The 26,997-nt window shown below is 49.3% G+C and overlaps 2 non-coding genes across 2 annotated transcripts; both read right to left on the bottom strand.

The window, feature by feature from the left end:
* Positions 1-16,694: 16,694 nt before the first annotated feature.
* On the bottom strand, positions 16,695-16,766 carry TRNAQ-CUG (transfer RNA glutamine (anticodon CUG)). The gene has a single exon. It is a non-coding gene; the product is annotated as a tRNA-Gln (tRNA).
* Positions 16,767-16,773: 7 nt separating this feature from the next.
* On the bottom strand, positions 16,774-16,845 carry TRNAE-UUC (transfer RNA glutamic acid (anticodon UUC)). The gene has a single exon. It is a non-coding gene; the product is annotated as a tRNA-Glu (tRNA).
* Between the last annotated feature and the right edge of the window lie 10,152 nt (positions 16,846-26,997).

A 26,997-nucleotide genomic window follows, 5' to 3' on the forward strand; every position in this document is an offset into this window, starting at 1 on the left:
TATAGTTTGCTTCCAAAGGCCGGGCGGCTGCTTCTGTCTCTCCTTGCTTTGAAATACTTTCACTTTTCGTTTGTGCACTCATAACCTTGCATTGACAAAAGTTTATAGGCAATGATTTGCTGCTGGGCCGCTTAGATCTCCCTTTGAACGACATGAGGTTTACAGGAAACAAGAAAATTTCGCTCCATACACCGTATGGCGCAGCGCAAACTCAGTGGACCCGAAGCTTCCAAGAAATGCTGCACATGTTGATCAGCCTTACGCGCACAGTGACAACTCTGTGCGAGGTGTGAGTAAAGCGTCTACAGTGCGTCGGCATCTCCCCTAAACAGTAGCCCACCTAGACGCTTGAAGTCTACAGGTGTGCCACCACGCGGAAGAACAGCTCTGCTTCACATACGATTGCGCCTGAAGTATTACTTCGGCGATCAGGCTGTCAAGCCAGCAGTCAAGTCAGTTTCATGTCGGCTTTACTTGCAAGTTCCTGCAAAGTAGCATAGCTTGCTTGCGCGCACGCGCGCCCTCAGTTTGGAGCAGACACCACGCTGCAAAGCTCGCCGCGTCAAGACATTTTACGCGGGAGTTCGTGAACGTAGCAGAGGCTCGTACGTGCTTATCTCGCCTCATCTCGTCTCCCAACAGGGGGGACCCTAAACGCCTCAACTCAGCCCGGATAATCTGGCCGTATCTTGAATTACGAGTCCGAGCTAGCTCTCAGCTTATCTTTTCATTAAGCTCTTTCCTGCGTCTCTTCCTGCCTCCGCCGTCCCTCGCGGCATCGCCGTGCTGTTTGTGGTGTCGCTGAAAGTAAAACGCCAGAGTGACCAGCATCTTTTTAGGGGAGAATAAGAGACGGGTAGGCGAGCGTGAAACGTTCGAAAAAAAAAAAACAGGATAAGAAACGGCTCCCGTTCCTGCTTTTCACGCAAAAGGTTGCTGGTATGGTACACAATCTTTAGAACCAGTCAAACATATTTTCCCTTCTGTGTCCCACGTGCTTGGAGAACAATCTGCCTTATCTCGTGACGCTTAATCCGAACGCTTACTTTCCCCGTTTTGTTTCGATGCATGCTTCTGGAAGTGTACGCGTTTCCCCTCAAAAACTTCGTGTCGAGACTTTATGGTGGCAGTTCATTCAGACCTTTTCTTTGTCTCGCGCTTTCTTTCTGTATGTGCTTCACGCGATCAGAAGGGTTGGTTTCGACGCTTCGCTTTCGCTCTCATTCGTATACATCGGAAGGAACACCGCGCCTTCCCGAAGAAAGCTCTTGTTCGCCGCAAGCGATGTACCCCTCGGCGTTCTGCACACGCAAACTCACTTCATACTTTTCATTTTTAACCCAGTTCTTCCTTGTCCTTTACTTTTACATCCCCATGCCTTTCCCGTAGTGTAAGTGTATCAAACCCGGAACCTTCTCCTGGTTAACATCCACGCCTCTTCCTTTCCCTCCATCCCTCTTTCCCTACTTACCTTTCTTTCAGACGCATTAAACATGTCTTATTATTGATATGGAGTGCACTGCGTAAATGCGTGATGAGACGACGTGCATGCTTTCATAGACTGTTCTCTCAATCTGCGCGCCACGGAGCAGCGGTCTCCAAAACTTCTGGCACACTTTTACAAGCATTAAGCAGGCATATATGCATGATGACTGCGACTGCTACGTGTAAAGCAACTTCCAGAATAATCACCCATCGGCTCACCGATTTCTCCGGACCGTTCGCGACCCAAGCGCCACGGCGCGGCGACATGAAGCGAAAAAGGCGAATGCAGTGACCCCATCAAGACACCTGCCGTTCACCGTTATGCGACAGTGAAAGCGCGGTGTAACAGCGACCGGCTGTAGGTTTCATTCGGCGCCTTAAACACGTTGACGACTGTGCCGGTCCCGATAAGCACAAGTCTTAATTGGGCACCGCTTACGACCTTTACGGCACAGGAAAACTGAAACGCGAAGGCTAAGCGTGCGACGGCTCGTCAGGAACATGGCTTATATGAAACCCTGTACGTTTGAAACCTGCGTGGTTCGGGCCGGTGTCTTTATTTTTTTTTTTCATCAGACCTCGCGACTAGCAATTGAGAAAGCGCGGAGCCATGCGTGCACCCCTTCGAGGACACTTTCTGTGTACGTTATATGTAGTGCGAGTGATATACCATACCTGTCTTCTTCCTTTCGCCCTTTGTTCGGCTCCTTCAACCATTCCCTCAAGACATATATAGATCAGTTGTCCGTCTACCCACCGCGGTGGCTCAGTGGTTACAGCATCCGGCTAGTGCCGAGCCGCGGCGGCCACGTTTTGAAGGAAACGAAATAAAAAAGACACCCCGTGTGCTCTGTGATGTCGCTGCAAAGAACACCAGGTGGTCGAAATTAACACGCAACTCTTCACTGCGCACCGTTTACCCACAGCCGACGCGCAGCTTCGGAACCCCACGTGCCATTCCATTCCGCGTGCCACGAGTTCCTCTGAGCCACTGCCACAGCCTATAGTACGCTTGTGTCTTATAAAAATTCAAAATATATATTCGAAAAAACGCGCGGTGTACGTGGCTTGATTGTCAGGATGCTCGTATCTGAGCAAGCTGTGACGGGGTTCGAATCTCTTAGCAGTGAGCACAATATTTCACTCAAAGACGCTCTGTGGTTTCGTCATACATCAGACAACGCTCAAGAGTATACAGGCATAGATAGCATGCACCCACCGCTGTAGACGGATGATGTATATACGCAACATCGGGGGCGTTGCGCGTGCCTACATTTAGGCGTTCCCGTGCCATGTATACGCGCCACAGCAGTATACGGATGTGTTGATAGCTTTAGATGCCAAGGAATGGGAGCGTCAACGCGGTATAGCTTGGATTTTCTCTTATTTTTTTCTTACCTTCTTTTATACACAGGAGAAAACGTCGCCGCATATACTAAACAGGGATCACACCGCTATTGCACCGCTATTTATACCTAGAAGGTTCCTTTAATGGAACCAGGCTCGCGAGTATATATATAGTTTGCGGCCCAGTGTATACATTCTCTCCATTCCCGGTAGCTAGACCGCATCCAAGGCGTTGAGCACGCTATATGCGCCGACGGCATTACGATCTGGTGTTGCAACGGCAATGAAGGGGAAATTCAAGACCGGCTTTAGGAAGCAGCGAACGTCGTGTGCCTTCATGCGGCGAGGCATGTTTTAACGTTCTCTCCCGCGAAATCCGAGATGCTCCTGAGAGACCGGGGCAAAAAACAGAATAAGGCACTTTTGCCGTCCACTCCCTCTGTCGCTATTACGGTCCAGGGTATGAGCATTCTGATCATGAAAGAAATGAAGATCCTGGGAGCCACCATACCCAGCGGCAACACTAACGCCGCAACAATCAGACAGCTCCAAGCCTATTCCGAGCAAGTCTCTAGAATGCTACGCCGGGTAATCAAGAAAAGAAATGGGCTAAGAGAGAAGGAGGCCATAAGATTAGTTCAGGCTTTCATTCTCTCTAATATAACATACACCACCCCGCACTTGCGGCTGAGCAAAAAGGAGAACGACCAACTGGATGTTATTATCCGAAAGACAGTTAAGACGGCGCTGGGACTCCCTTTATGCACATCCACTAAGCGCTTACTACAGCTGGGGATCCATAACACCATCGAGTAACCAATATAGGCCCACCGTGTCAAGCAAACTGTCCGGCTCTCAACATCTAAGCCTGGCAGGAAAATATTACAGAAGCTGAGAATCCGTCCACACCGGGAAGTCGCCGACAAGATCGACATGCCCATGCAGATGAGATCGCACATCACGACTGACCCCGTACCAAAGCGCATGGATGAGGAACACAACAGAGGACAGATCTAGACACTTCTCTAAGCGCTGGGATGGAAGCAAGGACACGAGCTACGTCGAAGCGGCTGGACCCGTTAACGGGGTCGCGGCAATTGCAGCAGTTTCACTTCTGAGGGGTATAATTGCAAGCAGCCTTATCCAAGCGGTGGATACCACATCGGCTGAAGAAGCAGCTATCGCACTAGCGATATCAAAGAACAGCGAGGCAACGGTTATGTCCGACTCACAAGCAGCGGTACGCAATTACCTCAGAGGAGGCGTTGGCGCTCCGTGTTGGGAAATTTTGGAAACGTCTAATCCCTCCGGTGTCCAGACCTTCTGGACGCCAGGGCACCTCTCAACGACGGGCAATGAGGCGGCCAACACAGCTGCTCGAGCTCTCCTCTTCCGAGCATCTGGCACGCAGCCTCTCTCTGACACAGTTAACAACCCCTCACCCTTACTAAGTTACGCAGAAATTACGGGGTACTATAAGGTCATAAGAAGGAAATATCCCCTTCCTCACAAAACCCTTAGCAAACTTGAGCACATAATCAGGCGACTACAAACTAATACTCGGCCCAATCCTTACCTAATAAGTAAATGGTACCCAGACACCTACGATTCGTCCTGCCCCTTCTGTGGAGCAGTTGGCACACTATTTCACACAGTTTGGGAATGTCAAGAAAACCCAGACTTAATTGGACAGCAATCCTGATCAGACATATGAGCAATGGAAGGCAACCCTTCATAGCCACAGTGCCCTCATCCAGAAAGCTTTGGTTGAGAGGGGCCGGATTATGATGGCGACCAATGGGTTCTCCTACTGAACCCACCCAGTATTTATGCGCTTAATAAATGTTTTTCATTCTGCTCCGGTGTACCTGGGTTGCGCTGCAGAAGCTCACGCACCGCAAGAGTCGGTTCTGTAAGCGCGCACGTATACGGACGGACCTTGACTCTTGTACGGACAGACCAGATTGCTTGCCTGTACACGCTCCTCTCTGGGCTTGGCATTTAAACACTTGTCTGTGGGAACGGAGTGCGTCAGCTCTGACGTCTGCCGCCGAGTTACGTGCAGGCACGCACGCACGTAAACGCATACGATGTGTCGCTGCGCATAACTGAACCACGGAAACATTGCACGCACACTCAGCGCCGGTTAAAGAGCAGCACGCAATGCACAGCGCGTGTATACACAGTACAGGGCGAGCAAGGAAGGGAACGACACTTGTTGAATGACGTCGTCTGTAATTACGGGCGCATCTCGGCGCATTTAGAGAGCGCGCCGTGAATACTTATGAGTCGGCGCTGCGTCTGCAGAGGGCGCTACAGTCGACGACAGCGAGCGAAGCGTTGCAGGCGCACCGCCGCCGCCGCGCAGGAAGTGCTTGCATGCTTGACTGCGCGGCGGGGGAAATATGATTATCGGGTTCATATACTTTCTGCACGTGAAGGTTATAAAGCCACGCTCTGATTGGTTGTTTCGCATGGCCAAGCGCTGTAACGAGCGAAATCAGCTCTCGGTACAGAAAAAAAAAAGGGGGGGGGGTTGTATTTATTTTATTTTCTTTAATTATACGCTGCCATGCCTCAGTGTGCAATTTACGCGCGTCAGAGTTTACCTGTCTTGTGCGGTGCGAAGAAAATAAGGGCCTTGTCTGAAAGGCCTTGTCTGTTAAGTACTTCTAATTGATCCCCTCGAAGAACTCAGCCGTTGGGACCAGAACCGCGATAACTACAGTAATAATTCGCAGCTTCTGAGCTGTTTATACTACGACACTTCTTTAGCGCATTGCCTGACGCTGCTGTAACTTTAGTGCACCATTCTGGCTAATTGTGAGCTGTCGGTAATAGCAGTAATATCTCCTCGTGATTTCCTTGGCTTCGAATATAGCTGGCTTCTTTCGTATATGCATATCCTGATGAGTCTCTCGGCGCTGCCACTCTTGGCTGCTGTCAGCAGAGCGGGACTTCCAGCTCTCTTGATCCCACAAGCAACGTGACTGTTTTACGCAAAAGCGTAAAGGCCCTATGTCGCAGAAAAGCCGGTGTCAGCGTTGCTGTCGGCGTGACGGAAAAGTTAGGGCTAGTCGATTACAAGAAGCTCTCATAGATGGCGCCAGCCACACCAGCGGTGATATACAGGAACACTACAGCGGTGCATCGGAAATCACTGACACTCGGGCTCTCTGGTTGCGAGTCAAAATCGCTATCGCTGTGCTACGCGTAGACGTTCGTACTGCTTGGTTAAAGCGCTACTTTATGCATATACCGTGTCGTCTTTCACATAATGATTGTGATAGTGAAAGAGGAAACAGTGCCCATCCATGTCTGCGTAGGCGAGGGGAACCGCTGTCGCGTCATACCCTTAAAGGCAGAACTTAAGTGTTCCGAAACGTGGACAGATACTGCGTCATTTCCTTTCCCCCAAACCAATTTTATTTTCTTTCCACCTCCGACACCATTTTCCGTGCAACTTACGGCACAACATGTATGGTTGGGAGTGGTGCTGGAGAGTATTCTCAAGTTACTCTCAAAACCAAAAGCAGGAGCAGAAGACAAACATAGTAGGTGTATAACTCCAAACTTATTGATCGTTAACACATTAACATTAGAAGCGTTATGTAAACGAAAACTCGGCTTCCGACTCTTTTCGCACAGAGCGTGGAGAGGTATTTAAAAAAAAATTACCATATGCTTAAGGCCACTATACTTTAGACTATACTCCGCCATCGCCGCTTTCTTTTCTTCTATTCCAAACAATATCGTGCAATATGTACACAAGAACCGCTAGCCAACCTGTGACTTACGTAGGAAGGCTACAATTCTGTAATTATCCTTAAGGTTTCAATGTGCAAGAGGCAGCCAGGCACCGGATCCCGGAGTTTGATTATTTCGACATATCTTGCAATTACTTCTTTAAAATACTGTATAACTGGCCGTACGTCGAGATATATGCGTGGCGCATCGCCATCCTGCTCCTTCATATGTACCATGCAGCCATAAAGCCATGACAAGGTCGCAAGGCACACCATCCTCGTTTTCAATCGGGAGGTATCTGATGTTGTTGGGGTCAAGAGAAAAATCGTAAGAGTCCTTTGGAGGACATCGCAGAAAAAAGCCGTGTCTCAGCAGTCCAAGAAAACATGCTGAATCATTTCATCCCCTTTACACCGAAAGCAGTGCACTCACCATGGCACAAATAATCGCTCATCCTGCAGTGGCGCTCTACGCGTGCAAAGTGTCGCTGTGTAAACGGAAAAGAAAGGTTTTGACTGCAGAAGAAATCCTCATTTTCTTAACTCCTTTTAAAACATCTTGTCCTGGACCTGCACCCTGAATGGTCCTGTACAGTGGTGGATGGAGGAGTCACAAAGATCTTTGTAAATGTTTTTTAGGGTAACTCTATACTGAGATAATCGGAGGAAAAGCATAAATGCAGAAAAAAAACAGGATTGTGTGACTTCCTTCAGATATGAATTGCTCCTTGAATAATACAGAGTGATGTGATGACAAATTTGGGAAAAACTCTGGCCAGTCTCAACTGAATGACAGCGCATAAAAGAAGGATATCTAGCGCCGCTAAAGAAGAGAAAGTTGTTGGCTAACAGTTGGAAAAAGAAATGGCATGCATAAACAAATACCTCCATCGCCGACCCGCTCAAGAAGGTTGGCTCGGCTCAGCCCACTCCCAAGAGGAACCCTACCCAAGCATGGCGAACACTGTGTGCAGCTTTTGCGCCTTCAGATGCAGTACCTGCATTATATACCGCAGTTTGCTGACCAAGGATACATTGCAAACGGTGGCACGTCCAAACATTGAGAAGTTCAATCCACGAAATCCTTCTCCTTTCTCTTTTAATTCTGAAGCCTTTATTCACCAATAAGGTTTACTGTCAATAATATTCAAGAGGGACACCTAATTAAGTAATTGGGTGGGGTTGTGGTCCATAATGTATTGGCAAAAACACTCGGGGCTCGGGGCCCTACGTTATTCACTATGCCAGTCCGAAGCACTTTATCCGGTTCACAGTTATCCGGTTCACTTTATCAGGTTCAAGTTTCTTTGACCGTTCCCGAGATGCTTCCATAATTAGCACGGAAAATAACAACATCATCAGCGTATGCCAGGACACGAGCTTCTTCCATGTGTAGTAGAAATCTGCTAATACGGTTGATTTGAAGGATACTTAGGCAGAAAGATTCAAGATTCAATATAGAGAACAGCAGTGTGGAAAGACGGCATCCTTGGCGCACAGACCGTTAAACCTGGATTCAGCTTCCAACCTTTCTGTTCACAATAAGGCGTGTTGTGCACTCGCTGTAAGCCATTTTTGTGAACAATCGTTCCAAAGTTAACATGATCTAGCAGGGAAAGAATAATACTGCGAGGTACAGTGTCAAATGCTTTTTCCAAAGCCTGCTTGTAGCATTGCGACATGGGCTCCTTACATGTAGCATCGCAAGCCTTCTGAACATGCACAGCGCGCCTTCTGAACATGAGTGACTAAACTGCGTCGAAGATACCGCAAGTCTGATGACTACGTACAATTTCTCTCATCACGCTCGGTAGCTCTCTGGCTAATGCCATAAAAAAAATTTTAGTCAACATTTGTGGGAGAAATCGGACCATAGGATTTAACTTGCCTTAGCTTATCTGTGCCATCTGTTTTACGTATATGAGTATGTATAAGACGATAGAAATGACGATGGAAGCAGTTTCACATCAAAAGCCCTGCTGAAAGCATTCTTTGAAACAGGCGCTAGCTCGCAGCCCTTCTCCCCGCGTGTTAAACTGTTGTTGTTGTTGTTGTTAGCCTATCAAAAGATGGAACATACCCACACTGGGGGATCGGCCAAGAATCGGGTGGCTATTCACCTGAACGCAGTTAATAAAAAGGAAAAGCACGTGGGAGCGCAACACCGGTGAATTCTTCCCGATGAACAGAAAAGGGAACTGCCAAGTCCTCGCAATGTGCTTTGGAAATAGTCTTCATCCACCTACATCCGTGCGCGATACAGTCAAAACGCAAGAGCACGCGGTCGCTTGCACGTGCCAGCCCAATTTCGAACGCGTGGTGCGTTTGAAGCCTTCGCTTGATAGCATTTGATCAAACGCTCGATACAACTTTACATCAAATTTGAACAAACTGGGCAATATCCAAGATTATTTCGAAGAATTGGAAAATATTCCAAGCAGCCTTCCTCCCCACGCGTTAAACTGGCAGCCTCTCGCGCTGTGGCACAAGTATATATGCGCAGCAACGCAAAGAGGGTGCCACATATCCGTAGCGCACGTGCTAGTTTATGTCACTGCGCAGAGAGGGCGCCATGAGTCAGTGCACCCACGAAATTGGAGCACACGTGCTAACGCATTTCCCTCCGCATCAATCGCACTGATCGCCCGTGAATTTTTGGACTGACTTCTGCCCACAAAGTGAGCGAAGAAGATGATCGTCAGCGATCGCGTACGCGTGTGGGTGTATTCACATGACGTCCTGGTCGTTGTTCTGCCCCGCACAACTTCAGCAATGCAGCTCAGAGCAGGCCGCGATAAGCTGACTATGTACAACAACATGGCGGCCACTACACTCCCTTTGGTAGTCCTCACGATCAGAATGACCGTTACGGTCGGCTGGGCATGCTTAAATACATCGCTTCTAATTTTCCAAATAACGCTCTGATACATTAGCGCGAGCTTTCCAGTTCATCGAATGGGTAGCCTCGCATCATCGCGATACATTGAGCCGCGTTCAGAACACGCCAGATATACGCCAGATATCGCTCCGTAATTTGAGCATGGTGAACAGAAAACGATAATGCCGTGAGCCAGCTGACCGGCCGCGGTGGCTTAATGGTTAGGACGCTCGGCTACTGATCCAGAGCCCGGGTTCGAACCCGCCCACGGCGGCCGCGTTTCGATGGAAGCGAAACGCAAAAGGCGCCCGAGTGCTGTGCGATGTCAGCGCGCGTTAAAGACCCCCGGGTGGTCGAAATTATTCCAGGGACCTCCACTACGGCACCTCTTTCTTCCTTTCTTTTCCCAGTCCCTCCTTTATCCCTTCCCTCCCCTATATAGGCTATAGCCCTATATAGGTGGCATTTGCCAGTACCGGGGCTACACCGGGCAACGAGGTATGGCCTTCTTGATGTCGTGCTCATCAGCATCCCCTCGAGCAGTGAGGTCTCGTGAGAGCGCGAGCGACACGCAGCCTCAGCTCCGCAAGCGCTGCCGTCGTCGGCTCTTCGGAGGACGGGGTTGCTCGACGCGCGTTTTTCTCTTTCAGTCTTTCCTCTCACATCTCTTTCAACCCTCCACTATCTGCACGCGGCAGGGATTGTATCTCATCTGGACCCAGCCGACAGGCTAGTGCACTTTCCTAGACGTTCTTCCTCCAGTCGAGGTTTATAATAGGGTGGTGATATACCGTTTAGGGGGATAGGGCAATAGCGGAGTGCCACTGGGCATGCGCACTGGCGCGCCGATGTTCCCCTATCCCCCTGAACACTATGGTCACTTTATTCTAAATGGATGGATGGATGGATGGATGGATGGATGGATGGATGGATGGATGGATGGATGGATGGATGGATGGATGGATGGATGGATGGATGGATGGATGGATGGATGGATGGATGGATGGATGGATGGATGGATACGGCTGAACCCTTTACATCGAGCGGTGGCTCAAGCCACCTAGCCATGTCTTGTGAAATTTTACTCCTGTCTTGCTTTTAGCCACCAATCAGATAACCTTCGCTTGGTTACTTCTAACCTCTTAAAATCCACTTTCCCTTCACTATCCCTAAACCCCAATGCCTTGGGTAAGTCAGCCCCGCTGCCTTCCACTGTAGGGTGAAGCCCTTTACAGAAAAGTACCAAGTGTTCAGCCGTTTCCTCCTCCTCTCTGCACGCAATGCACAAAGTGTCTATCTCCTGGTACCTGACTCTATACGTCTTAGTCCGCAAAACTTCTAAAAAAGCGCCTAACAACACCGCCACCTCTCGGCAACGCTCCCCCTCCAGCCACGGTCACACAGGGCACGAAAATGTTTACTAAAACTGCACTTGAAGTACCCACAGAGGCCCCCGCTGAAAAAAAAAAAATGAAATGGCGTTTGCAACCGTGGTAATGCGTATGATCAGGGCAAGCAGGTCCGCTGTGTGCTTCTGCAATTGTTGCATTTGCTCCGAATGTTACTGCCACGCATGAGTGGCGACGAGTGTGTGTTTGTGCGTGTTCTGGGAGGGTTACAGCGCGGGTGCTTTATGGTGTGAGAAATGCGTTGGCACGGACTTGAGCATGTTGTCGTGCTGCGCGTTAGCGGGCAGCATCCTCACAGCGTTCGTCCTCTGTGACCACCCGCATATATACGTACAGCATTCAGAGCACGCGATGATCTGCCTCTGCCGCATCCATGGGCCTTCCTGCCACGTGGCCGGCCAGCTGGCGGCTTTATGTGACTGCCGCTGACATACCCACCAGTTCTGAAAAAAAAAATTTCAACAGGAGAGAATTCATGAACGTATTTTTTTTTCATATATTGTAAGACATCACAATAACAATAAAAATGGCAGGATACACTTAAGCTCCACCTTATCGGTATGGCTCGATAGCGTAATGGGTTGATTCCCATATATGCCGAAGGTCGTTCTCTACATTCATAGGTCCCTGGGAGTCCTCTTACCGCTCCTGGCGCAGTGGTGCAGCGGTTAAGCGATGCGCCACTGCCCTTCTATGGCAGATGCTCCTAGCGCCCCAGGTTGCTCTCCCCGAGCGACCAATAATTAATTTAACTCTCACTTGCCACGGTGGGTAGGCTTTGATGACGCCGCAAGGTCAGGTTACCCAGGTGGCCCACCTGCCTCCTATAGGCTGCTCTCTGAGGACAACCCGCCAAAGCCATGCCCGCGATTTTTCGCCATACGCCTTGGGACAGCACTTCACCGTGGAGATCGAATTTTCAGAATACCTAAACTATCAAAGAGACAGGAGAATTAGATACTCCCCGCAACATAAGGGCCTAACACAACAAGAAGCAGCTAGTAGGCGGAGGCTGCAAACGGGAACATTCTTTAACCTACATATACATAGCAAGATGTATCCCACACAGTATAGGAACACATGCCCGTGGTGCGGGGCAACCCCCACGCTTTACCATATAACCTGGGAGTGTAAGCGAAACTACAGGTTCCCCCAACACAAAACCCCGAGTGCGGAGCAGTGGGAGAGCCGGCTCACCAGCTGCGAGCTCGCCGCCCAAAGGGCAATGGTGCAGCACGCAAGCGAAGAAGCGCGACTCAGTGGAGCCCTGGACTAGGGGCCCAACCCTGCTTTGAAGGTCAAGAGTCTGCAGTGATGCAGGCGAAGACCGAACGCTGAACACTTAATGGACCAAATAAAGTTTTTCTCTCTCTCTCTCTCGCTCACAACGCTGACGCCGACAACAACGACAAATCCGGCACCGGATTTTCTGCGTAACGGGGCCTTTAACGCTATCGCGTTAATATGTATGTCCTCAGATCTCCCCTCGGAAAGCTTGCATTTTTTTTTGCTGTTAGAGTTATTGCTATCGCTAAAAACTTTCCTTATTGGTTTTCTATGGTAGTCTTAACTATCCTCGATGCGAGCGATGGACGATCTTCAAGAGAAAGACGATTTTGCAACGCATCGGAACGCAATACGTATTTCCATAACATTGCCATACAAATATTCCTGTTTGCGCCAAATAAAACGAAACTTGGGCATGCAGGATGCCGCGCCATCCAGCCATTTCAGGATGTTTTAATGCAGGAGTGCATTTGACGGCTACATTTTCACCTCTCTTCGTCCGCAGATTTTTTTTTTTCCGTCCGTCCACAGCACATGCAAGGGAATATAGCTTTGAGCGGGATTTGTACACACGCCTTTTAAGCTCCAGCATGGGTAGTGGCAACACGTGCTGAGGAAAATGCAAGAGCCTGGCTTTCAAATGGGCCACTACCATTGCCGCGCGCGCAGACGCATTCTAAATAGAAGGGAGTTCTAAATAGAAAGTAGTAAATAGTTATAAATAGAAAGGAGTATAAATGGAGTGAGCTAAAGGACAGTTTACCCATTTTTTACTCCCATATAGGCGTAATCGTGTTTACAGTGCAGAAGGGAGTTTAAATAGATGCGAAAGAAAAAGATTGAAAGAAGGCGCGCGTCGCAGCAACCGTCGTCGCCAAAGCAACGACGCCGGCCGGCTACTTCGACAACCCTTGCGCTCACTCATGGCGTGCAGGTCGTAGAAGATTATTCAAAGGTAACTTGCTGATGCTATAGGTATACCTTGTAGATAGTGTGACATGCACAACTGTGTTGTTAAATAATCCTGAGAAAATTATTCCGTAAGAGATGTAGCTTTTGCATATTTTGTGATGTTCCGGTCCAGACTAAACTACAGTAAATTATTGAGATGGGAGTAAAAAATTAGAGGCGATCAATTGGATTGATGTGGAGGAAATGCTATGGCATTTTTCTTTAACATCGCCAATCTATTCTAATTCCGTTATCTTTTACACACCGATCTATTCAAATTCTGATTCAATTCCAGCTCCAATTATCTTGCAATGAGTGATTCTATTCTGGTTCCATATTTCTGTTCTTAATCGCTTCTTTTATTTATTTTTGCGGAGTCATCCTTAGCCCGGCGTCTCCCTCCGTTCCCCTACAAGGGAAGAGGGGCATTTACTTTTCTCCACCTTCTAATCGCGGCAGATGTAAATAGGGGAATCCCCTAATCACCACCTGCCAGTTGCCACGGTTGGAAGGTGGAGGCTTCCCGCAGATGTCGATGCCCGGCCAATCAGACCGAACAGACAGACACACGTACACAGCCGATGACGAGGTACACATTCTGAAAATGTGGTGAAATGATTTAATTATTTCAGGCTTGCATATTGCCGATTTTGTTGTGTGCAGAAAGCCGGCCAGGTTCTCTGTTCCCTGTAATGAACGCTGTTGTGTGATAACAGTGGCTCAATTTTCGGCAAACGATGGGTATTTTACGGAGCCACACTTGTCCCATTGTTCTTAAATTCATTTTGCACTTTTCAGCGCTGAAAAACGCGACGAAATTACGACCGCGGTGTATACAGTCGATCCCGACCCATATGCCTTTTATAGCTACTAATATTGCAACCGGATCTTTTGCACCGAAAGCAGCTTCGCATATGGTACATAGCGCTTAATCCCTTCCTTCCTTGACAGGAGTTGCACTCTTTGCTTGCGCATGTCATTACTCATTAGCGTTAAAAATTTGCACATACTTTTAGCGCACGCCACTAACTTCTCAGCTTCGTCCTTTTATCTCTTTCTCCAAACAGCGTCTGGCTGGAACTACCTTCCCCACCAAGTTGCAGCTATCATCATGTCCAATTCAGCTTCCTCCTAAGAACAAAACAGCCAATAACAATATAAAATAAATCGTGATCCATGAACAATACGCACTCGCGTTGCCTGATCTTCTGACCGATACTCACGCAGTGATGATCGCCGCGTAGAGTTGTACATTTGTGCTTGTCATTATACGTATAAATTTCGGCGCTCTGCGAATTACGATGCAGCCATGGATTGTCACTCATCCGAGACACGGGCGGGGCATTGATGATGACGAAAAGCGATACTGTGGCGGCGGATGCTTGTTGCCTTCCCAAGAAAGTAGGCGAATCCAATCTAATGCAGCCGCCGCGGTGGCTCAGTGGTTATGGCGCTTGGTTGCTGACGCGAAAGACGCGGGTTCGATCCCGGCCGCAGCGGTCGAATTTCGATGGTGGCGAAATTCTAGAGGCCCGTGTACTGTGCGATGCCAGTGCACGTTAAAGAACCCCAGGAGGTAGAAATTTCCGGAGCCCTTCACTACGGCGTCCCTCATAGCCTGAGTCCCTTTGGGACTTTAAAACCCCAATAACCCATAAAACCCAATCTACTGCAGTTTCGATTAACTTCACTATCATTTTCTGATCCCTTTCTTCCCATAGGCTAGTTCCTCCTCCTGCAGTACCATTCCCATTATCGGCACAACTGCATCCTTTCCCTACTAATATGCAACCCAAAAGCATCTTCTGTCACGTTGGTTCAGGAGCCATGGTCCTTGCGATAAATGCGGCTTGAATTAGCCAATATGTCAGTCAGCCCACCAGTCGACTATTGACTGAGTGGCAAGGGTGGTATTGTTAGAAATATTTTTTCGAATGAAACCTTCCATCTGTTATCTCGGACCGCATCAGTCTATTTCCGGCCACAGGGGAAAACTTCTGGTTTTGGGGGAAGGAAATGGCGCAGTATCTGTCTCACATCTCGGCGGACACCTGAACCGCGCCGTATGGGAAGGGATAAAGGAGGGAGTGAAAGAGGAAGGGAAGGCAGAGGTGCCGCAGTGGAAGGCCCCGGATAATTTCGACCACCTGGGGATCTTTAACCTGCACTGACATCGCGCAGCACACTGGCGCCTTAGCGTTTCGACTCCACCGAAACGCAGCCGCCGCCGAAATTAAACCGATGTCAATAACCATGCCGTCCCTCATATCCACGGATGGCCACTTTGCGGCTTCATTAACAACATAAGGCAAAAAAAAGCCGAATCCTCCGACGGTATTAGCCACCCAGCACCCACCATCCGCTCATTCCGCCTATTTCCCGAGCCGGAGATCCTGCCGCTAAGCCGGGAAGCGGCGCGTGCATAACGCGCTTGTCTGCGCGAGCGCCCGGGAAGAGCTGGCGCGCAAATCGAAGTGAAGCGGGAAGGGGTGGTCGTCCCAGCGGCAACAGCGGCGGCTGCAGCGACGCACCCGCGTATTTTTAGCCCCTTGACGCCACGGCAGCACCAGCGCGGGAGCGAAAACAGCGGAGGTGGTGGGGGTCGAATGAAACGGTGTTAACAGGCGGGCCAAGCGCGTCGAAGAAAAGTCTCTGGGGGGCGCTTTTATGCGAAGGCGAATGCATGCACAGCCTCCGATGGCTTCATGCGAAGAACGAGCAACGCGTTCTGGCGCCTTTCAATCGCTTCGCGCTGACACTGTGATACTTGAGTACTCTTGTCTGCGACCTCACTCGTAGGCTCGTCAGAGCCACAAAGCGGCAAGGTTTGAAGGCGATAGCGTTTGGAGTATGCTTCCCATTGATAACGGGGTGTGCGTTCATGACCGGTGCTCAGGTCAAAGGCCTCACCCTCACCCCTTCTCCCCAGCCTCTTTCCCGCGCGTTCGGACAAGAAACAGCTATCGCAGCGCTGCTGCTAGTATATCGCCTCCTACACATGGCCTCTGCCAAGCGCGAATTAGTAGGCGTGTCGCTGGTGGACTTATCGCCTCCAGGCGAGGGAGATGTGGTAACAGCGAACCGATAAAACAGTGCGCGATAATAACTGGTGTGGACCCCGGCAAGTTTAGAACCAGCGCGCTGCATCGCCAGATATAGATGCCGCCTCTAATTAAAAAAAAAAGTAAAAATGAAAATTCGGTGTGCTTCAGTGGATACAAAGCGAAGTTTTTTTTTTTTTTTCAATACATGTTGTGTAGCCCTGAGTCTCGTGGCCAAGATGCCGCCCTGGTCGTCAAAGATAAGCGACCCCGGTTACTTATTGCGCACGATTAAACTAGAAATCCACGCTCTTCTCATCATGCCTTCACGAGCTCTGTCGTCACGTGCGTGCGTTCCGCGTGCAGTGTCTCAACCCGCCTTTTGGCCCAACCGACTTGAGCCCGTTGCACGTGATGCGGCGAAAGGTTTTAAAGGTATCACAGACGCTTATGCGGGACGTAATGCGTTGCAGTTCTGTGGTCACTTCAAAGCGACCCCCCCCCCCCAAAAAAAAATCCACTGGTTGCGTGAGCAGGGAAAAAATAAATCAGGTCTCACCGAGATTTGAACTCGGATCGCTGGATTCAGAGTCCAGAGTGCTAACCATTACACCATGAGACCGCATGTATTCCGACGCCGGGAATCGAACCCGGGCCTTCTGGGTGAAAGCCAGATATCCTAGCCACTAGACCACGCCGGAGACGGCGACACCACAGCTATAGCAGGTATTTATAGAAGAACAGCGTATCAAGCTTCAAATTCCGGTTCGATAGAATTTTGACAGAGGACGCTGAGTTTATTTAACAGAAGCATGCGACATCATCGAACAGACAGCACTTGAGCGGGGCTGACAAAAGGTGTTTCGATGCCATCGCCGCTCCGTGCAAAGTAGAGACACCTATCGTTAGGCTTGGAGACTCCTCTTGGGGGCGCACAATTTGCAGATGCCTGCGGCATGGAAGAAAGTTTTCGAACCTCTGCCTCAAAATAAGGACTTTCACGTCATCAATGCTAATGTCCGCTGTCTTGGACGACACAGAGCCGAAAATGCGCCCTTCATAATAAAGCCGCAGTGGCGCGAGATAAGGTTAATCTCTACTCAAGAATGACGCACTTTGTCACTGCTTTGAACGGCGACGTAGGGTGCCGGTCGACGCTCATTTGGCCTACGTGAATTAGCCCCTGTAAATTTCCCTTTTTTAAAAATAATAATTGGTTTTTGGGGAAAGGAAATGGCGCAGTATCTGTCTCATATATCGTTGGACACCTGAACCGCGCCGTAAGGGAAAGGATAAGGAAGGAAGTGAAAGAAGAGAGGAAGAAGGAGGTGCCGTAGTGGAGGGCTCCGGAATAATTTCGACCACCTGGGGATCTTTAACGTGCACTGACATCGCACAGCACACGGGCGCCTTAGCGTTTTTCCTCCATAAAAACGCAGCCGCCGCGGTCGGGTTCGAACCCGGGAACTGCAAAATGTGTTTTTTGCGCGTTTGGCCCCTTTCTTCTTTTGTCTTTAATCGTCTTTGAGCCTGGGGAAGCATGCACTGATACCACGGGTTTCCTCTCACGTTTATCTACGTTGTTTTTATATTCTTTGCAAGGACCATATTACACAGATTCAGCTGCATTAACGAGCAAGGGCGGGATAGGGCGTCGCCCAAGCACGCCTTCCTCTCCCTTAATTCACCCATTTCTAGGATATCTTTGGCTCGGTGGCGCCTTTACTCGGACCAAAAAATCCACAAATGACATAACTGCCGAAATGTCCAGTTCCGAGTTGCTGCACAACATCCTCATTGGACCACAGCAGTAGCCTGTAGTGGTTTGAGCATCCGCCTCGCATGTCGGAGGTGCTGGGTTCGATCCCCAGTGCTATCGGCTACCCACGGCGATACAATGGGTACAAGCTTCTCCCTGACCTGGTGCTCCGCTTCTCAGGGGTGAAATGTTTGAAGATGGGTTCTTGCCCTACCTTTTGTGAAGAACAAATGCCTCGTGCCGTGGCACTCTTTGCCCATAGATGCCGTTGTACCATAAAAATTCAACATGGTCATCATCATCCTCATTGGTCAGCCAGTAAACTCAAGAGTTTTAGGTAATTGCATACGACATCGACAGCGAAGCCGTTTATTTCAGAGTTAGTCCTTAGTCAAAAATCATTGGAAAATATCGTAATAGCCCTCTGGGAGCCAGACATATCGCTTGAGTGTCGTGACTTTTTTTTTTCTTTCTGTAAAAATGGGGGGGGGGGGGGGGGGGGGGCACCATGTTGCTATAGTTTTGTCTAAGCCAGCCACTTGCAGCCGTTAACATCAAATGGGTCGAGCGCTGTTGCCCTCTTGGAGTAGGGCAGTGTTGGGAAATATGCACATTGAAATATTTATACCCATATTCAACGGATTTAACGCGTGTGAACAAGAAATTCTGTAATGGAAATAAGTAAGCTGTCTCATAGAGTGTGTCACCGTAACGTAAACACTTGGTGAAACATATTACTGATGACGTCGAGGCTTAGTTCGATCGTCTGAAGTTTGAATAACCGTCAGCCGTGCTACACACACTGCGAGACAAAGGGTTCTCCCATATATCTCCAATTAACCCTGTCCTGTGCTGTGGTGGTGCAGTAAGTAAAGTTTAAATGTCGACAGCATTCTTAAATTCGACGAGGCTTTCAAGAACTATGCTGATAAGTTTGACGAGCAAGGATAGCAGATTGAGTTCGAAATAGTCTCCGTCAAGAAAAAAAAAATCGACACTCAGCTGTGTTCCTCTATGTCGCAAAGCATGGTTTAACACCTTGTATAATAAGCATATTATATACCAACAATTTCTGCACGTAAGTAACGTGACTAGTTAACCATATTGGGCATTCCACTGTCAGAAAATTGGACTTAGATGCCACGCTTTGGGTCAGAAAAAAAAAAAAGCGCAACATATTGTTTGTGTAATCAAAGCTCTTCGCATTTCCGAATCACGTTGCTTTGGCTTCGACCACGGTATTTTTCAACATTTCGGAGATGACAGCTTTGTGCTCCCTGTATAGTGTTCTGGCGTATAACTGTAGTATGATGGAGAGACTTTGTTAATCTTCGAAATGCAAGTCTTCGGAGGTTGCATTGTATGGCTCTAACCTGCAGAATCAGCAATGACTGTTTGGACGGGCAGTCGACGTATCGGGTGCCAACTGGTGCTCTGGAATGAAGGCTCCACCCAATCATTATTTACTTAAATCCCCCTCTCCACACCGACCCTTCATTAAAGGTTTTCTCTCTCTCTCATTAAGGAAACGCATGACTCGGGTCTCATGCGGTGTCTCAATCATTTTGAACATTTCGGCCTGGCTCAGTAAATCAGTGCTCCTTTCAACCCACTGCTCTTGCGAGAGTATGGCGATGAGCACAAATACATATGTTAGAATGGGCAAGAAAAAGAACGAAAAATAAAAGTGCCCAGCCTGCACCTCCGGTTGGCACAATGGGCTAAGAGCGCAAATAGAGTGAGCACAAATAAGCGGTCTGTACCGTATTGAATGACGTGGGTGTGTTTATGGGGTTGCGCGCATGAATGTTATTTTAAACATATATATTTGTGAAAGGCGTATCTTGCCAGTATGCACCGAAGAGGCTGCGGAGTGGAGTGCGGACCGTGCTATGGAAATGAAATTAATGCCATGAGGCAGAAAGAGGGCAGCGTGCGTTAGCATGCAAACATTAACTGGTAATTTTTACCTGAAATAAAGAAGAGAAAATCGCCTAAGGTGAAACATATATAATAGTAGTAGTAGTAGTAATAATAATAGTAATAATAATAATAATAATAATAATAATAATAATAATAATAATAATAATAATAATAATAGGTATTTGGGGAAGTAAATGGCGCAGTATCTGTCTCGCATATCGGCGGACACCTGAACCGCGCCGTAAGGGAAGGGATAAAGGAGGGAGTGAAAGAATAAAGGAAGAAAGAGGTGCCGCAGTGGAGGGCTCCAGAATAATTTCGACCACCTGGGGATCTTCAACGTGCACTGACATCGCACAGCACATGGGCGTCTTAGCGTTTTTCCTCCATAAAAACGCAGCCACCGCGGTCGGGTTCGAACGCGGGAACTCCGGCTCAGTAGCCGAGCGCCCTAACCACTGAGCTACCGCGGCGGGTCGTATGTAATCCGGAGAACAGGTAATCGATGTTCCGTTAAAATGTGCAGAATGGTAACCGCAGCAGAGGACGGAAGTCCGAGGGGATCAGATGGCTAATTTTGAGATCAATGGGAGGACCCTTTGTGCAGCAGTCCACGAAGACGGCTTAAGATTGCGACATAAAAATATTTCCGGTGAGTACGGCCCTGCAAGTGCTTTGAGGGCTTTCGCGAAATCGGGCAGTTGCATGGCCTTACTGCGCTCTCCAGGGTACATAAAACAAAGTGCCGCGCGCAGAGATCGTTGCCACGCGTCACAAGAACCCTCCTCCTCAGCCCTCACTTTCGTCTGCGCTGGCTGCTAACCGACGATTTGGACGACACGCAAATGTTCGCCCTTGAGGAGCGGATCGCAGAAGTGCGTCCTCCTCTCTCTCTCTCTCTCGTGGTGCATTGATTCAGGGGCGTGGTGAGCGAGCAGGGAGGGCCTAACCAGGCTGAAACTCCCCGACCGCTCAAATGCGGTCGGCCGCAGAGAAACGCGAGACGGTAGTTTGTTTCCTCCTCCTCAAGGCGCTCCTCTCTCATGAGCCGGGCGCACTTCGGTGCCGCGCTTTCGAACCTCCCTCTCTCTCATCATGTTAACGCGGCCACTTCTTTTGGATGATGATGATGAATCAACATTTATTAAGCCCGAAATAAATTGGTGGTGCACTCAGGCACCAGACGGGGTGGTTCCCTATAGTTACGGGACCCATATGTCTCCAGCAGCTCCTGGCCCCTGTCCGTCAGTGCGAGCTGAATCGGTAGGGCGGGGCTGGATAACAAGGTCTCCCATCGCTCAAGGGTTTGGGGATTGGGGGTGTTGGCGGGAAGGGGAGGAGGAGGGCATTGAGTTTTGTGCACTCTGCCAAGACGTGCGGCAGGGTGCCCTTTTATCGTTTGCAAAAGGGACAGAGCATATCGTGTTCCGCAGGGTACATGCGGTTCATCAGTACGGGATGCGCAAGCGATCCCGCCTGCGCTCGACGCAGGATCGTCTGTTGTTGCCTGGTGAGTTTGAGGTGCGGTTCTGGCAGTCTGCACATTTCCTCGCGGTGCACATTGCCAGAACCGCACCCCAAACTTCTTTTGGAGGCCTGGCGAAAACGCCCCTCTATCTGTATTGGCCAAAAGAAGCGCTCTCTCGCGTAACTGTGATGAAAATGGCACCTGAAAAAATTCGCTTGTTGCCGCGGCTCATCTTGAATCATTTATTTCCCCACAACTACTGGATTTATTTTGTAGCCACATACGCTAAGGAAGTACAGAATCAAGAAGCATATTCGTGGCATTTAGCAACAATGCAGATCATCGAAGAAAAAATGACGTCAACGCTTGATCCTGGCAAACGTGTTCCTTTACTGCCTCACAGTTCCTTCACCACTTTCACTCGCAAAGGTATTGAATGGAACAAAGGTAATCCAGCAGACCAAACGCGCTATTGCCGCGCGCTATTGCATCTCCCGTTTTTTTTTTCCTTTGTGCACTGCGAACACTTCAGCGGCTACGAAAAGGCTACGCGGAGAACAAAAGTTCGGGACAAGCGCATCTAGTTCCCTTGGCTGCCATCCCGTGGCGCATGGCTTTGAACAATAAGAAATAGCTTGTTGATATCATCCGGGGGCATAAGAAAAAAATCTGGAATGACCGAACGGCTTCCAGTGAAGCGCTTTAGGCCACTAGGCTTAGCGACACTGGCTTGGCGCTGTCCCGAATTCCTAGTAATGTTCGATGCACTTGCAGCTGTATATTGTATAACTAAAGCTTTCAAATTGAAGCACAAAATAGATAGGATTGCACCAGTAAATAAGTTACAGACTTCCTCTGCAAAGATAAATTAGCAGCAATAGCTGTTTCGCTAAACCACTGCCCCCCCCCCCCCTTTTTTTTTTGTTTTGCGCAACGTGGCGGTAGCGCAAAACCTAACTGCCCGATTTACGGCAAATCTCGCCAACGGTTCGGAGTCTCCCGCAGCGGCCACTTCAGGTTTATTGTTTTACGACCATTGGCTGCATTTCGCGTCCTCCTTTCCGCAGCCTCTTGTCCCTGACGCCCTGTTCCCCGCCCGAGGAACGAACCATTATTCTCGAATAAACGATTTATCCGGCCGTTGATTGCAGAGGGATAGCGAACAAAGAACAGAAAACTGTGGCAACAAACAACCTAGCCGCATTACAAGAACACAGGGGGCGTGCGTAATGGCAGGGGCAGGGAGGAATTGCAGGCGCGACGAAGCGGCGGCCGAAACGCGCGCGCGTATCGACCGGTCGCAGAGCCCAGCCACCGAGCACCGCCGCTGCAGCGCGCTTCCTCGTCGGTCGGCGGCGGCAGCGTCCGCGGCGGAAGTGGGCGCCCGCTTCCTCCCCGATTGACCGCTTCCTGGCGCGGCGGCAGGTGCCCCACTGCGTTTCTCGGCGGGGAGGAGAAAGGAGGAAGTAGGGGGGGGGGGGGGGGAGGAGGGAGACCGCGTAGCGAGTGAAGATGGACCCATCGGGTGGTCCCATCGGGTGGTGCGAAGGCGCAGCGATTGACCGGACCCGTAGAGTATCTGTTACGGGTCCAAGTTGGACTTATTTTTGGAAATGTGGCGGAGAGTTTAAGGATGCTTCACTCCCGCCACCGGTTGGCCCGCTCTTGTACTACCTCCGAGATCGGCCTTGTCCTTAGCGCGTCTTTACTATCCTGTCTTTCTATCCCATCTTTCAACTCTCATTCTATCTGCACGTGGTAGCGATTGCGGCTCGGCTTGAGCCAGTGAGCAGGCCTGTGCACTTTCTTTTCTTTCTTCCTGGCAGCAACAGACAGACAGACGAGTGGTGCGAATGCTGCGTCCGGTGCTCAGCTGACTTGGGGACAGGTGCCGCGAATGCCCGCGCCGTTTTCCAAACTTCAGCTGAGCCCCCCCCCCCTTTTTTTTTGTCTATCGCTCCAGTGTTGAGGGCTCATCAGCAGTGGTCCCCAAGAGTGATGCCCAAAGGGCCAACACAACATACGTCGGGACCAGTATCCCCCCCCCCCCCCCCCCCTCTTCAAAGCAACCACCACCATCAGCAGTAACGAACGCTGGCAGAGACGGTAGGTACCTATGGAATGAATGAGACGGAAGAAGGGGAGACGAAACGAAGCGGGAAGACAAGGATGAAGCCCACCCGTCAACTCTAGTGAGGAAATAACCACTGCACTGTCGCTCACTGCGCGCGAGAAGAGCAAGAACGGACGCGCTGGAAACATCGCGCGGCTGTGCAAACGCCAAATTAAACGCGAGTGTGGCGCAGTCTGCAACGGCAAAGCTAGGTGCTCGCGAGCGCGCATTGTAAACAGCCGAGAAATGAAAAACGACACGCGAACGAGAAAGGAGGATTGGAGAGGGCGGTGGGAACGCACATAAATCATTTTCAGCTTTCCTTTTGGACTCCCTCCATTCAGGCTCCTTTCATTTTTTTTTTCTTTTTCTCGCTTTCGTTCTGCGGAGAGTTCCTCGGAAGACGGCGTCGGCGAAGGGGTCTTGCGCCGAGCACAATGGCGGCGCACGACGCTGCGAGGGGACTGAGCTGGACAAGCGCGAGGGCTGCCGGCCAGAAATCGATGCTGCCTTCCGCTCCTCGCTTCGCTCTGACGGCGGGGCCAGCAGACGGGGGAAGCCGTGTGCGTGCGTGTGTTGGTGAGCAGGCGCGCGCCGTGTCGTTCGGTGACAGGCTGTCGGTCCCCCTTTTCACCACATAGGGCGAGCCTTACCCACTAGGTGGCGGTGCTAAGCCGCGTGCTTCACACCGAGGGGGTAGTCCGCTGGAATTCTTCTCGGGGTCCTGTTAATTCCTTCTTTGCGCACCCTTTGGAAAGTCGGCTTCCCTCGGGTTCCGGAGGTTGGCGCGCGCACGGGGGAGGGGGGGGGGGGGCAGTTGACATGACAGGAAAGCTAGAGTTATTCTACGAAAAAGAAAAATTGAACGGCTTCGCTGTTGAGCGTAAAGAAAGTTTTGCGAGCCAAGAACATGAGCGCTTGCGCGGGCTTGTGCCATTACAGGCGCCAACGAAGCACTTGCTTCTTGCTTTGAGGGCTTGAAGCGAGTCTTATCCATGTTCCCAAAAACATGAACGCGCCGGCATCGACAACCCGCCAGAGCACGTCACTGTGAGGCCCTTGTTAGCAGTGTGTAGCTGGGATAGTTGGCGCAGAATGGGGAAGTCAGTTGTTAGTCAGCACACTATATTGTTTCGCCACTCTTTGCTGTCTTTCTCATCATGTTCTCGAGTGTGGCGGAACGCACTTCCGAGACGGTCTGAACGCATGAAATTGACTAAAGCGAAACAATTACAATAAACATAAGAACGATTAGAGCTAACGATATGAATGGATTGTCAGGGCGCGTCGGCTGTTTTATATAGAGAATGGTATAAAGTTTGTGACAAGTGCAGCTTTCCATTTCGGTGCTCACTGAATATTCATATGAAGACATGAGGTCTAATTCCCTTTGTTTTTTAAGCGAATAAAAGCTTACAGCTGCGTATGTGAGCTTCAAAGAGACGCTAGGGTTGAGTTCATTCACGGTAAATGCCGTATACACTGTAAGCTGTATATATAGTACGCAATAGGTTCGACACGTTCCAGAGCATTCATTCTTTCGCTGTACGACATACAGAAAAGCTAAGGCAACTGCGCCTTTGGTTTGCCTGGGCTTGTGACAGCTTCTGGCAAGCTGGCGTACAGAATGTCGTTTGTTCGCGTTTAGATAGCATACGTATGCTGCTTTACCAGCGGATCATGCTGTCTATCGAACATAACGTGGCCAAATGAAACGGAGAGGTTGCGCCACGATTAAAGTCCCCTCAAATTAACCCATCAAGACTTTCACGATGACAGCACAGGTCGCGTTAGAGCACGAGAAATGCAAACCACTGAAAGGTGTTTTATTTTTTTATTTTTTTAGTGTTTAAGTCATGCGCCCCTAGGCGTGAAATAACAACAAAGAGCTCGCTCCTGCGATTCGAACTCAGCATCAGCATTTATACGGAAACAAACAGAGAGAGCATAAAATAATCTTCAGAGTCCGCTTAATACTTGAGCTTTGGAGGAACACCGCCGAGACATTAATCGAAAGCCAGAGTAACAGTTAGCGTCAGTGATTAGTAAATTAATTTATTTTTACAAGCCAAAGAATATACCGTGGCCTGCGGCGTGTTTCTCGCGCGATTTGAAAGTTATAACTTTAGTTACGGCCACAGTGCACTAATAAAACTTTCCTGGCGTGACGGTCGGTAAATGTTTCTTAAAATGATAGTGTATTCCTTCAGATAGCTGAACTCATGTATTTCCTTACAGCCTTTATGCAAAAATAAGCAGCATGAGAGCACTTTACTCCCAGGTAAATCCCGGAGAGGTACGTCACCTTCAAATCACGTCAGACTGTATAGTACATTTATTAGTAGAGGGAGCACGAGATTGATAACGTGTGCTCCTTAAGCAGGATCACCGAAAGCAGAGCTTATGTTCGTTTTTTAGTCGCTGAGTCCATCAAAATTCTACCGCCACGGTACTGTTCTTGCAAAGGTCATCAGGTGTACGCGTTACTGGTAGGCTTTCCCCGCGTGTTGCTCTTGTACAGTGTATCTTGAGTTTTCTAAAAAAAAAAAAAGATCGCACGGGAGGAAGGAGAACACGGGAGGAAGGAGTTGCGATACACGCTTTTTTTTTATTATTCTAGGCCTGACTAGCGCCCGCTGGAAGTCTCCTCCGAGCGACTGTGATTCTCGAAAGTTTATGTCGGTGAAAAGTCATTAAATTTTCGGCATTGAAATAATTAAAAAGGAATCTCATCGCTCAGAAATGGGGCGCTGCTCATTGAACTCATAAACACTATTTTTCCCTCAACGCTTCATCCCACTTCGTTTTGAAATGAGACGTGAGGAGATTACCTCAAAATAATTACGTGCTTGGTCAGGTGCATATTTAGCCTGTGGAGCCTCCAGAAGTTTCGGGACATTTAACAACAAAATAATCGCTGAGAAAAGTGTTCTGATAGCATTTTCAGTTGCTCATCACACCTCAACTTAATGTGCTCAACAAAGATATGCACCTGCCTACAAAGGTCACCGTTATGATTTGCAAAGCACTAATGTGCTTGCAAAATTCTCTAACGCACGACCTCCCTCCTTCTGCAGCGATGTCGTCGGCCGAACAGTATTGAGGCACTATAAAAGCATCTCATATGCATATAACACTGGTACCGATTCAGGTGTTACCGCACCAGACTCTCTAAAAAATTAGTTTTTTTCTTCTAACAAACTGCCCTCAAATCGCTTCTCTGACTACATACCGTACATATGCGTCAGTTATTCACATCTTCTGTGTAGAAGTCGAGGTCGCAGCCGTAGGAAAGAGAGATTATGTACGTCGGTCACATGTAGCCCAAAATGCTTCACTTGGTTCTTATTCACTCGTATCCATTTCCGTATATACTGTTCGGGGAGAATGTGTGAGGATCACTGCACGGCGATGAGGAGTCTGCTGGCCGATTCACAAGTGCAGTCTTTCCTTGTGTGCTGCATCATTCCAGTAAATCAAACTCTATATTGCTTCATCATGAACTATTCACGCGCACAACCTGTACGCATTTCTTATTGTGTAAATTGTTTGTGTATATTACTTCTCCCCCTATCCTCTCTTCCTGTCCC

Source organism: Amblyomma americanum, chromosome 3 (genome assembly GCF_052857255.1).
Source record: "Amblyomma americanum isolate KBUSLIRL-KWMA chromosome 3, ASM5285725v1, whole genome shotgun sequence".
Lineage (NCBI taxonomy): Eukaryota > Metazoa > Arthropoda > Arachnida > Ixodida > Ixodidae > Amblyomma > Amblyomma americanum.